Below are 14,349 nucleotides of genomic sequence, written 5' to 3' on the forward strand. Positions count from 1 at the left end.
TGGTAATTTTCCAGATAAATGGACAGTTGCTCCAATAGATACATTGCTGAAAGTCAATGATCCATATAATGCCAACAATTACAGGAGAATTTCCCTGCCCGGCTGGACTTGAAGGGAAGGTGTAAGCCGTGTAACAATTGCCTTATAGGAGATACAGATGTACTGCTATAATAAGCGGCGAGATAATGTACCGCCATTTAGACGATAAAACAAAGGGTCATTGTAAAATAGATTCACTTGCTTTAAATTAGCAAAAGGTTTCAGGCAACAGAAATGTATATTTTATACGGGATCTCTTGGTAAGTAAGGACCAAGCCAATTATGGCTGCGACATTTTCGTATTTTCATCCATGCCTTCAAAGAGACGTAACATTTCGTTTTTCCATTGATTAGCTATATGAGGTTTTTTTTCTGGGACAAGTTGTAATTTTTTTTAAATTGCATTTGTCGGCAAATTTGTACCTATGACACTGGCTGACCTGTTACATGTGCACTCGGCAGCTGAAGGCATCTGTGTTGGTCCCATGTTCTTATGTGCCCGCATTGCTGAGAAAAATGAAGTTTTAATGTATGCAAATAAGCCTCTAGGAGCAACGGGGGCGTTACCATTACACCTAGAGGCTCTGGTGCTGTCAGTCAAGGTGGATGCATTTCTGACGAATTTAACCGCCTCCGGACCGCCTAATGCAGATTCACGGTCCGGAGGCGGCAGCTCTGCGCAGAGTGACGCATATACGCGTCATCTCGCGAGAGCCGTGATTTCCTGTGAACGCGCGCACACAGGCGGGCGCGTTCACAGGAACAGAAGGTAAGAGACAGGATCTCCAGCCTGCCAGCGGCGATCGTTCGCTGGCAGGCTGGAGATGCGATTTTTTTAACCCCTAACAGGTATATTAGACGCTGTTTTGATAACAACGTCTAAAATACCTGCTACCTGGTCCTCTGGTGGTCCCTTTTGCTTGGATCGACCACCAGAGGACACAGGTAGCTTAGTAAAGTACCACAAAACACCATTACACTACACCCCCGTCACTTAACCCCTTATGAACCCCTGATCCCCTGATCACCCATGATCACCCCATATAGACTCCCTGATCACCCCCCTGTCATTGATCACCCCCCTGTCATTGATCACCCCCCTGTCATTGATCACCCCCCTGTAAGGCTCCATTCAGATGTCCGTATGATTTTTACGGATCCACGGATACATGGATCGGATCCGCAAAACACATACGGACGTCTGAATAGAGCCTTACAGGGGGGTGATCAATGACAGGGGGGTGATCACCCATATAGATTCCCTGATCACCCCCCTGTCATTGATCACCCCCCTGTAAGGCTCCATTCAGACGTCCGTATGATTTTTACGGATCCACGGATACATGGATCGGATCCGCAAAACACATACGGACGTCTGAATGGAGCCTTACAGGGGGGTGATCAATGACAGGGGGGTGATCACCCCATACAGACTCCCTGATCAACCCCCTGTCATTGATCACCCCCCTGTAAGGCTCCATTTAGACATTTTTTTGGGCACAAGTTAGTGGAAATAGATATTTTATTTTATTTTTCTTCCAAGTCTCATATTCCACTAACTTGTGTCAAAAAATAAAATCTCACATGAACTCACCATACCCCTCACAGAATCCAAATGCGTAAAATTTTGTAGACATTTATATTCCAGACTTCTTCTCACGCTTTAGGGCCCCTAAAATGCCAGGGCAGTATAAATACCCCACATGTGACCCCAAGGTATTCCGTGAGGGGCATATTGAGTCCATGAAAGATTGAAATTTTTGTCCCAAGTTAGCGGAAAGGGAGACTTTGTGAGAAAATACAAAAAAAAAACAATTTCCGCTAACTTGTGCCAAAAAAAAAAAAATTCTATGAACTCGCCATGCCCCTCATTGAATACCTTGGGGTGTCTTCTTTCCAAAATGGGGTCACATGTGGGGTATTTATACTGCCCTGGCTTTTTAGGGGCTCGAAAGCGTGAGAAGAAGTCTGGGATCCAAATGTCTAGCCCTCCTAAAAGGAATTTGGGCCGCTTTGCGCATCTAGGCTGCAAAAAAGTGTCACACATCTGGTATCGCCGTACTCAGGAGAAGTTGGGGAATGTGTTTTGGGGTGTCATCTTATATATACCCATGCTCGGTGAGATAAATATCTTGGTCAAATGCCAACTTTGTATAAAAAAAATGGGAAAAGTTGTCTTTTGCCAAGATATTTCTCTCACCTGCAGCACGCCAGACCTGCAGGGTATAGCGACAGTGAGGTCACAGTATGGGCAATCGAGGGTTACTCACTTTTTGGAGGACCCTGGGCAGGCATGCGGCAGTGAAGGAGACGCAGACACTAGTTCCTCTGGGGCACACTCTGTAGATAGGGACCAGGCCTGATGGTGTGTGAGGTGCCCTGGATGTTGTAGGTGTTTTGAGTGCCTTAGGTAAGGTCCCTTTAAGGATCGTGACGCCAGTGCCTGTAACGGTGGCTCACCGGTTTGTAGGAGTAGTAATTGAGGTACACAGATTGTATGGTGAACCAAACGTTGCTTTACTTGGAAAACAGTCCAACTTTGTACAGACAATTACAGTTGTTAATGATGATGCAGTCCCTGGAACAATACTTCACAAGCAGGTTTCTTTTCAATAATGGCAGGCATTAATCATGCAAGATACTTGGAGGGCAAACAGTTAATGCGTTGCAGTACAATGCTGCTCTATCCCCTCAGCTATTCTAGCTGGCTGGATCCCAAGGCCCGGATGCCTAATCGCTGGCTTTAATCCTTGGTATATAAATCCTTCCTCCAGGATAGACCCTTGCTCTTCACTTTATAGTACTGCCCATCAGGTTACTTATCTGTACTTGGTTGTATTATCCTCGCTTGGTAGGGAAACTGCAGGTTGCTCCCAGGAGGTGCCGTTCCTACTACTGGGGTATCTCAACTGAGCTAAACTTAGCCTCAGGAGCTTCAGGCTGACGAGGTGACTCCTCTAGTCCCCTGGAATACACTACCTCTCCCCTGTCTGGGCCTTCCTATATATAACTAGGGCTCTCTAGCTCCCTCTAACGCCCGGGAGGCTAAACTGCACCCTGACAGGCCTGACACCCAGTTAACACAGGGAAATACATGCACATGACATTCAATGCAATAAAACACATTAACCCCTTTTGTGTAGTGCCCACCTTTACCTAGCGGGACACTACACACCCATCATGGGTATATGTAAAATGACACCTCCAAAACACATTCCCCAACTTCTCCTGAGTACGGCGATACCAGATGTGTGACACTTTTTTGCAGCCTAGGTGGGCAAAGGGGCACACATTCCAAAGAGCACCTTTAGGATTTCACAGGTCATTTTTTACACATTTTGATTTCAAACTACTTACCACACATTAGGGCCCCTAGAATGCCAGGGCCGTATAAGTACCCCACAAGTGACCCCATTTTGGAAAGAAGACACCCCAAGGTATTCCGTGAGGGGACATGGCGAGTTCCTTGAATTATTTTTTTTTGTCACAAGTTAGCGGAAAATGATGATTTTTTATTTTTTTTCCTTACAAAGTCTCATATTCCATAACTTGTGACAAAAAATTAAAAATTCTAGGAACTCGCCATGCCCCTCACTGAATACCTTGGGGTGTCTTCTTTCCAAAATGGTGTCACTTGTGGGGTAGTTATACTGCCCTGGCATATTAGGGGCCCTAATGTGTGCGAAGTAGTTTGAAATCAAAATCTGTAAAAAATGGCCGGTAAAATCCTAAAGGTGCTCTTTGGAATGTGGGCCCCTTTGCCCACCTAGGCTGCAAAAAAGTGTCACACATGTGGTATCGCGGTACTCAGGAGAAGTTGGGCAATGTGTTTTGGGGTGTCATTTTACATATACCCATACTGGGTGAGATAAATATCTTGGTCAAATGCCAACTTTGTATAAAAAAATGGGAAAAGTTGTCTTTTGCCAAGATATTTCTCTCACCCAGCATGGGTATATGTAAAATGACACCCCAAAACACATTCCCCAACTTCTCCTGAGTACGGCGATACCAGATGTGTGACACTTTTTTGCAGTCTAGGTGGGCAAAGGGGCACACATTAACAAAAGGGGTTAATGTGTTTTATTGCATTGATTTCACCGGTCATTTTTTTAAGATTTTGATTTTAAACTACTTCTCACGCATCTGGGCTCCTAAAATGCCAGGGCAGTATAACTACCCCACAAGTGACCCTATTTTGGAAAGAAGACACCCCAAGGTATTTTGTGATGGGCATAGTGAGTTCATGGAAGTTTTTATTTTTTGTCACAAGTTAGTGGAATATGAGACTTTGTAAGAAAAAAAAAAATCATCATTTTCTGCTAACTTGTGACAAAAAATAGAAAGTTCTATGAACTCACTATGCCCATCAGCGAATACCTTAGGGTGTCTACTTTCTGAAATGGGGTCATTTGTGGGGTGTTTGTACTGTCTGGGCATTGTAGAACCTCAGGAAACATGACAGGTGCTCAGAAAGTCAGGGCTGCTTAAAAAAGCGGAAATTCACATTTTTGTACCATAGTTTGTAAACGCTATAACTTTTACCCAAACCATTTTTTTTTTTTACCCAAACATTTTTTTTTTATTTAAAGACATGTAGAACAATAAATTTAGCGAAAAATTTATATATGGATGTCGTTTTTTTTTTGCAAAATTTTACAACTGAAAGTGAAAAATGTCATTTTTTTGCAAAAAAATCGTTAAATTTCGATTAATAACAAAAAAAAGTAAAAATGTCAGCAGCAATGAAATACCACCAAATGAAAGCTCTATTAGTGAGAAGAAAAGGAGGTAAAATTCATTTGGGTGGTAAGTTGCATGACCGAGCAATAAACGGTGAAAGTAGTGTAGTGCAGAAGTGTAAAACGTGGCCTGGTCATTAAGGGGGTTTCAGCTAGGGGGGTTGAAGTGGTTAAAGAAACTTTTTTTTTTCTTTATCAGACGCCCTTGGCCTTACTCACTTTATCCAACTTCTATATGGTGTAAGAAGGTATCTGGAATCATCGTGGATGGAAGGTATGTGTCACCGAGGTTCCTGGCCTCGGTGAAGTAAGAGCCGGTATTTTATGTGTCAGCAGCTATTGATAATTGACACCTAAAGATTTAGCATGGCTGTTATAGCTCATCCGGCACGGCTCTTACTGGGAGTAGTCAAAGTGCTGGGTGGGTGACTACTCTCTATGTTCCAGGCCGGGGATTGCCAGGCATAAAAACCAGCCAGCACTGCCAGGTGTGTGGATTTACCTTCCTCTGACAGTGGAGCTCAGGAGTCTGAGGGCTGTGCTGGGACTTGAGGTTTGAGCCGGGCTGGAGGACTCAGGCCCCTCTAAAGGCGAACAGGCCGCCTTTGGACTTGATGAGGCTGAACGGCTAACAGGGTGTGAATTAACACCCAGGAGAAAAGGTGACTTTTATTGTTTATGGACTTTCCTTGTGTGTGAACTAACGCCAAGCCACCTGCGTTTTGTGATACACCTTATCTGCATTTTGTTATACACCAATGTGTGAATAAACACCGCTGTTTGATTCAAGAACTGTGTACTTTGCCTCTATACTGCATCCACTAGTCCTAACTACCCGAGCGAATTCCCACAATTGGTGGTGGATGCAGGCAAGCGCAGTGAGGCTGGCGTGAACGCCAATATATTTTTGGGTTTGCATTTTTGGGCACAGTTGTTTGTCGTACATCAAACCAGCTGTATTTCAACCCGTGCCCCACAACAAAATGGAGGCTGTTGTGAAGGCCCTCATGGAGGCTAATTTGCAGCAGCGAGAGACCAACCTGCACCAACGGGAGGCTAATAAGCAGCAGCAGGAGACCAACCAGTTGCTGCTACAACATGTGATGGCTTTGCAGACAGCAGGAGCAACCCCAAGCGTCTAAGATGCCCGAAAAGCAGTCCGTGCAGCGATCCCTAGGATGACACCTGCAGATGACATCAAAACCTACCTGGCGATGTACGAGAAAGTGGGCACCAGGGAAAAGCTGCCCTGAGGTCATCTCTCCTTTCCTGGCATCAGAGTCCCAGCAGGTGTATTTCGACTTGCCAGACGATCAAGGGGCTGACTACCTGAAGGTAAAGGGTTAGATTTTGGCAAGACTGGGGGTGAATGTGTCTGAGCCCAGCGAGTACATCAGTGGGGGTTTAAGCCGGCTGGGCCCGCGAGACCCCAGTATTATGACTTACTCCACCTTTTGCAAAAGTGGCTACAGCCTGATGTGCTGAGTCCCACAGCTATGCTGGATAGACTATTGGCTGACATATTCTGGAGGGTGCTGCCACCCCCTCTCCAGCACTGGATCGGCCAGATATCTCCTGGAAATGCCCTGGAATTGGGAACCTGGTGGAACGCTAAGAGGCCACCAAGAATCTCAAGGGGGGTTCTTTTAGGAGGAGGGTAGGCAAACTCCATAACGCCCCACCCCAGGACCACCGGTATGAGCCAATGAAACCCTTTCCCCCGGGAGGTTCCCCCTATAGGCTGGACCCAGTTAATCTGCTGGCGGTGTCAGTAACCTGGCCACACCAGGGCTGAGTGTCCTCATCGGGTTGAGCCCATGGACACTAATTTTGGTTAACAACAATCCCTATATGCTAGGAAACTGTGTTCCACAGGTACCCCAGAGGCTCTAGACCACTTGTGCCAGGTGGAAGTGGGAGACACTCAAGCGGAGACACTGCTGGACTCAGGGAGCTTAGTGACCCTGGTAAGGGCTACCCTGGTGCGGTCTACTGAGTATACTGGCCAGAAAGTTGGGGTGATGTGCATTCATGGAAAATTGAAAGACTACCCCAATGCGCTGGTGTCTCTAACCACAGTGGTCGGCAGGTGGACCCACAAAGTGGCAGTCGCCACAAATCTCCACTATGAACTCATAATAGGGAGAGACTTTCCAGGTTTCTCTGCCCTATGGCCGGTTGTGAGAGTTAAAGATACCCCTGAGATACCCTAGGAGATTGGCCTTATTCAGGGGGGTGGCCAGAACCCTGGGAACCTGAGGCCGAAGGGCCAGCAGTGGGGGTGACCGCCACTTCGGTGGAAGATGGGGAGACAACCCCACATAGGGTAATGGTGGGGGACGTGGAGGAGTTGCTACCGGGTCCTGGGTTGGCAGACCTCAACATCTTCGGGCGAGAATTTCGGTACAGCCCAACGCCGAGACCCAACCCTATCCCGGGCCTGGGAGAATGTGGTAATACTTGATGGTATACCCCAACAACCTGGGGCCAAGTTGATGTTTCCCCGTTTTGTGGTCCACTAGAATATGCTATATCGGGTAAACCAGCTGCTGGGTGAACCTGTTGAACAGTTGGTGGTGCCCGGGGCCTATCGAAAACTAGTGTGGGGGTGGATGACTACTCCCCATGTTCCAGGCCAGGTTTTGCCAGGCATAAAAACCAGCCAGCACTACCAGGTGTGTGGATTTACCTCCCTCTCACAGTGGAGCTCAGGTGTGATACACCTTATCTGCATTTTGTTATACACCAATGTGTGAATAAACACCGCTGTTTGATTCAAGAACTGTGTACTTTGTCTCTATACTGCATCCGCTAGTCCGAACTACCAGAGCGAATCCCCACAGTGGAAAAAGTGGAACGGGTGCTCTAACAATATGGCGCTTGATCTGAACAGCATATATCTTAATGTACATACACCTGACAACTGGCATGAATACACTGATGAATTTCCTCATACAAGCATTGCTTTCCTTAACGTCATATATTACAAAACTGGGTGTCTGCAACTACCACTAGGGGGAGCTCAGTGCATAGGAATTTATACAGTTACTGTAATACTTTCTTTGCACTGAACTCCCCCCAGAGGCAGCTGCATGAAACTGCAATACTCTCATGTCGGGAAAAGACAGTTCAGTGCTGGACCCCTCGGTAGCAGCTGCCTAAAGGTATGCCACTGATCAGACCAACCAAGGAAAGAGAACCATGTCCCCTGATTGAATTTAGTGCTGGTGAAGCATGCCCACTACCACTCCATTCAAAGTCTATGAGTCTGTGAAAGATAGCCGAGCGCTGTGCCACAGAGATGAATAGATTGGTGCTGCCCATGCTAGACCAGTGCTTCATTCAAACGGATGGCATGGGTCCTCCATTCTTGTGATTGATTGTGGTCCCAGCAGTCGGACCCCCAGTGATCTAACAGTTATCACCTATCCAGTGAGTAAGGGACAACTTGTTGTAATCTGAATACCCTTGTAATGTGTTGTTTTAATGCTGGCAGAAATGCTGCAGGAAATTCACTTATCAGTTAAACATCAGCAAATTCACTAATCAGTAATTGCCAATAATAATAATAATTATTATTTATTTGAAAGCACCATTAATTCCATGCCACTGTACATCAAGGGGATGACATACATAATATAAAAAATACAAATACGGTAAACATGAAACTATTAACAAACAGGCCCTGTCCATTACCTGTGGCATTACCACCTCTTTTGGACCCCCACTATCTTTACTGGTGAATCTTTTGTCATCATATTGTCACGGTAGGTGAGGGAAGGGAAGCAAACCAAACACAACAAAAAGCAACAAAACACCAGGCTAGGCCCTAAAGCTAGGTAACAGAGAAAGGTCACCACCTGACAATCCCTAAGTCTTTCCCTGACTGCTGACAACATGAGCAAATCCTAAAGGTGGAAGTGCTCATGCGCTGGAACCTAAGCCTAGCTGAAACTGTAACAAACCCTCAGCTAGGCAGCTGGGGATAAGACAACTGGTTCCTAGCAGTTGGTGCAGGAGCCAGCGTCTTCCTGAGGCCTAGCCAGAACAAACAACAAAAGGGAAGGAATAGGACTTAGCTTAAGACGGACGGGGAGCAGGAGATCCACCAAACACCATAGTGAGAGGAGGGTATAAATAGCACCACTAAATAGCTAATGAGCAGAACCTGTGGGGAGGTGGGATCCTGCCCAAAACCACAACAAAGAGAAACAGAACAATGAGTCAGATAGACTCACGTGTAGCAAGTCTGTCAGATCTTCTCAGGCCTCTCACAGGGCAGGGCGTGACAGTACCCCCCTCTTCTACGGGTAACCTCTGGTCACCCAGGACCAACCTTATCCGGGTGTGCCCCGTGAAAGGCCTTCACAAGACGACTAGCATTGACATCAGTCGCCGGAACCCACATTCTTTCCTCAGGGCCGTATCCCCTCCAATGCACAAGGTACTGAAGGGAGCCACGAAGAGCACTCGAGTTGAGTATACTGGAGATCTGAAACTCCAGATTACCATCTACCAAGACAGGAGGAGGTGGCAAAGGAGATGGTTCAGCAGGTTCAACATACTTCTTCAACAAAGACCTGTGAAACACATTATGGATCTTCCAGGCCTGCAGAAGTTCGAGATGAAACACAACCGGATTAACAATGGCCAAGATTTTGTAAGGACCAATAAATCTTGGGCCCAACTTCCAAGAAGGTACTTTCAACTTAATGTTCTTAGTGGACAACCACACCAAATCACCCACACAGAGGTCAGGACCAGTCATACGTCTCTTGTCAGCCATCCGTTTATATCTTTCGCCCATTTTTTTCAAATTAGTTTGACTCTTCCGCCAGATAGAAGACAACAAAGAAGAGAATCTCTCCTCTTCAGATATACCAGAAGAGTCACTCCCAGAAAAAGTACCAAACTGAGGGTGAAAACCATATGTGCCAAAAAACTGGTGACTTATCAGTGGACTCCTGTCTACGGTTATTCAAGGCAAACTCAGCCAAGGACAAAAACGAAGATCACTCTTCCTGATTCTTGGCGACAAAACATCTCAAATAAGTCTCCAGGTTCTGGTTAGTGCGCTCAGTTTGTCCATTCGACTGAGGATGGAAAGCCGAAGAGAAAGACAACTGAATACCCAGACGAGTACAAAACTCCTTCCAAAACCTGGAAACAAATTGCGTCCCCCTATCAGACACAACATCAGAGGGGTTGCCATGTAATTTCACAATGTTATCAACAAACACCTGAGTGAGAGTTTTAACATTGGGCAGACCCGACAATGGTACAAAGTGAGCCATCTTACTGAAGCGGTCCACCACCACCAAAATCACAGTTTTCCCAGAGGAACTCGGTAAATCAGTGATGAAGTCCATGGACAAATGCGTCCAATTACGAGACGGGATGGACAAAGGAAGAAGAGATCCTGAAGGCCCAGTGTGAGCCACCTTAGCACGTGCACAGGTCTCACAAGATGCTACATAGCCTTCAAGACAGTTACGCAAACCTGGCCACCAGAATCTCTGAGAAATAAGATCCACTGTGAATCTACCCCAGGGTGTCCCGCAAGGACAGTATCATGATGTTCCTAAACACCTTGTGTCGAAGTTCAGAAGGAACAAACAACTTCCCTGAAGGACAGGAATCAGGTGCCTCACCTTGAGCCCCCAACACTTCCGCCTCCAGTTTGGGATAAAGAGCGGATACAACTCAATCAGCCGAAATTGGAGCGGGATCCTCCGAATCCTCCCCCCCCCCCCAGGAAAGCTACGTGACAAAGCATCCGCTTTGACGTTTTTGACCCCAGGGCGATAGGTGACCACAAAATTAAATCTGGTAAAAAACAATGACCATCTGGCCTGCCTAGGGTTCAGACGCTTTGCTGATTGCAGGTAATCCAGATTCTTATGGTCAGTAATTACCGTAATTGGATGAATTGCTCCTTCTAGCCAATGACACCACTCCTCAAATGCCAATTTAATGGCCAGCAACTCTCTATTCCCAACATCATAATTTCTTTTGGCAGCAGAAAGTTTCTTTGAAAAAAAAGCATACAGGCGCCATTTACTAGGAGAGGGACCCTGCAACAAAACTGCTCCGACTCCCACTTCTGAAGCGTCAACCTCCACAATGAAGGGTTGAAACACCTCGGGTTGCATCAGAATGGGAGCGGAAGCAAAACATTCCTTTATAGCAGAAAAAACCCTGTAATACTTCTTCCGACCAGACTGAGAAGTCCACACCCTTCCTAGTCATATCGGTCAAAAGCTTGACAATAGTGGAATAATTTAGGATACATTTTCTGTAATAATTAGTAAAACCCAAAAACCTGCATCAGAGCTTTCTGATTCTCTGGACGATCCCATTTCAGTACCGCACGGACCTTTTCAGAATCCATGCGAAAACCTGAGGCAGAAAGTAAGTAACTCAGAAACTGCAGCTCCTGGACAGCAAACACACATTTCTCCAACTTAGCATACAATTTATTCTCCCGAAGGATCAATAATACTTGTTAAATGATCCTGATGAGTCTCCATATCGGGTGAGTAAATTAGTATGTCATCAAGGTAAATACCTCCCCACCAAATGATGAAAAATGTCATTGATAAAGTGCTGGAAGACTGCCGGGGCATTAGTTAAACCAAAGGGCATGACCAGGTTCTCGAAGTGGCCCTCAGGGGTATTGAAGGCCATCTTCCATTCATCCCCTTCCCTGATTCTTATCAGATTATAAGCCCCTCTTAAATCCAACTTTGAAAACACCTTGGCTCCAACAATCTGATCAAATAAATCCGGGATCAAGAAAAGAGGATAAGGATCACGGACAGTAATTAGATTCAGTTCCCGGAAATCTAGACATGGTCTAAGGGTCCCATCTTTTTTTTTAACAAAAAAGGAGCCAGCTGCCATAGGTGATTTAGATGGCCTAATATGCCCTTTTGTCAAACTCTCGGCAATATACTCCCCCATAGCTACTCTTTCGGGTTGGGAAAGATTATATAGCTGAGATTTTGGCAATTTAGCTCTGGGAATAAGATTGATTGGACAATCATACTCTTGGTGAGGGGGTAACTCCTGATCTCCACCCTCAGAGAAAACGGCAGCAAAATCAGAAAGGAACGAAGGTAACGCCGAGACAGTTGTCCACACAAAAATCACTCCAATTACTAATTTGTCTCGTTTGCCAATCAATGGTAGGGTTATGTTTGATCAACCATGGTAAACCCAGTACCAAAGGAGCAGGCAAACCTTTCAGAACAAAACAAGAAATGGACTCAACATGAGAATCACCCATCCTCAAATGAATATCCTGCACAATATGAGTTAGACTCAGGGTTTTTATAAAATGCAAGGGTGTCTTTTAGTCTCTCAGACAGCCCCTGACAGAACTGACTATGGAGAACTGGGTCATTCCACCCTGAGTCAGTCGCCCATCTTCTAAATTCAGCACAATATGACTCAGCAGAGCTTTCTCCCTGACTCAAGCTATGCAGCTTAGATTCAGGCAGAGGGACCCGGTCTGGATCATCATAAATCAGGCCCAGGGCTCTGAAAAACTCATCCACCGATCAGGCCCAAGACTGAGCATCACCTTTTAGCAGAGAAATGATAATCCCCACTCTCTGATTTTCGTCTCCAGATGAGATCGGACGTAGACGAAAATACAATCTACAAGATTCCCTGAACCGAATAAAGTTATCACTTTCCCCAGTAAAACCTATCTGGGAGACCGCCCTTAGGTTCAAGGCTGGCCTGGTTCCCAAAAGAAATACAATGCAATAATTTTAAAAAATTGCCCCCAAAGGTGTACATAGCCTTCAATTCAAAAATCAGAAAAAAAATATATATTTTTTCAAATATAAAAAATTATTATCATAGTTGGGAGCCAAAACTTGCTTCCACACAGCCTCCTATTGACGTTTTTGCTAGTTATCAGAACTTGTAATGATTATCGATTCAGTGCATTGGCCTGGACCACTGCCTGACCCAAAAACCTACTTAATCTGCATTCCTAGATTGTAGAAAAATGGCAAGTCTCACTTTTGTGCTATTCCCATGTCGGTTGTATGTTATTTCTATAACAAAATGAATTAAATAGGGATGTCTAATTTGTGCTTAACACCAAAATGGTATTTTATCTCCAGGCTAGGGGAAAACTGTAAACTACACTGGAGCCTTCATCCAAGACATGAGATATGGCTTTGATACCATACATCAGACTTGTGTGACTTTAGGTGAAGCCTTTTATACCGAGTGTAGGTCCTTCCCGTGTGTATTATCCCTCCTGTTTAGGTTTCATTATGCTTCTGCTTCTAGCAATCGCGGTACAGACAAGTTACCATTTCTGTAGACGGAAATGAAGGGGAATGATCAGGAAAAAGAGAGACTGATATTAGAGACGCACACTGGGGAACCCTATGTAAGAGGAACAAAAGTCCTGCTTCCAAATGGAGGAACAATTCCACCCCCTAAAAAATAAATAAAAATAAATAAATGAAGAGAGAAAGCAACTGCCTGCCATGTATTAGCTGACAGTAGTTTATTGCATGGGAAAAAGGAATTTATTTGTACCTTTAGGGTTTACAGTTTAGCTAGATTTTTTTTATGGGGAATCTGGCAGCTCGTACAGAGTAAACTTTTTTGAACTTTTTTTTTTTTTTACAACGTATTGGTTTTGTTTTGCTGTAACCATTTGGATATGGGCAATGCGTGTAAATAATTATTGAGAATTATTCTATCTATGTACAATGAGCTGCAGAATTATTGGCACCTCCTAAGAAACTTGGCAGTAACATAAACACATATAAAATAAGCAATACATAAAAAGTCAAATGTTTCTCAAAAAATATTAAAATACATTTCTAACATCATTCCTTCAAGATTGTAATTTGGTTTGAGATATTCTTCCAAAAATGATTTGCAAGAATTATTGTCTCACCTTAAAAATATTTAAACTTTTGAAAAAAATTAATAAAATGGAGACTATCTATGAGAACATTAAAGTTTTTTTTTTTTCTCCCTTCAGCAAATGGCATTTATCATGTTAATACAAGGCACTGACTAATGTATTGTGATTGTCCATGTTGCCTCTTTTGCTGGCTTCATTCATTTGTCCATCACATTATACACTAGTCGTAACCATTCTGTAATCCAGCAGCGGTGGTCGTGTTTGCACACTGTAGGAAAAGGTGACGGCTTCTCTGGTGGCTGGGACTGTGGGAACGCACATAGACCGCTGCTTTTTCCTATAGTGTGCAGGCATGACCACTGCTGGATTGCAGGGTGGTCGTAACCATGGAAACAAGCACTTAATAATGTGCTGGAAAAATGGATCAAGCCAGCAACTGAATCAGTCACTGAACCTGCACTGATACCTGTGCCCAAAAACGTGTAACCCTTCCAAGAAGCATGAACCCCATGAGTCCCCTCTAGCCAGAATCTGCGCCAAATTGTGAAGACATGCTATGGATTTGCTGCAAATTTCACCCTTTGCATTGCAAAGGTTAAAATTTGTGGCTCGTGGCTCATTATCTTTAAATTCATTGCTAGTGGGTGAAGATAGTGATGTGAAATT

Source organism: Bufo gargarizans, chromosome 6 (genome assembly GCF_014858855.1).
Source record: "Bufo gargarizans isolate SCDJY-AF-19 chromosome 6, ASM1485885v1, whole genome shotgun sequence".
Classification (NCBI taxonomy): domain Eukaryota; kingdom Metazoa; phylum Chordata; class Amphibia; order Anura; family Bufonidae; genus Bufo; species Bufo gargarizans.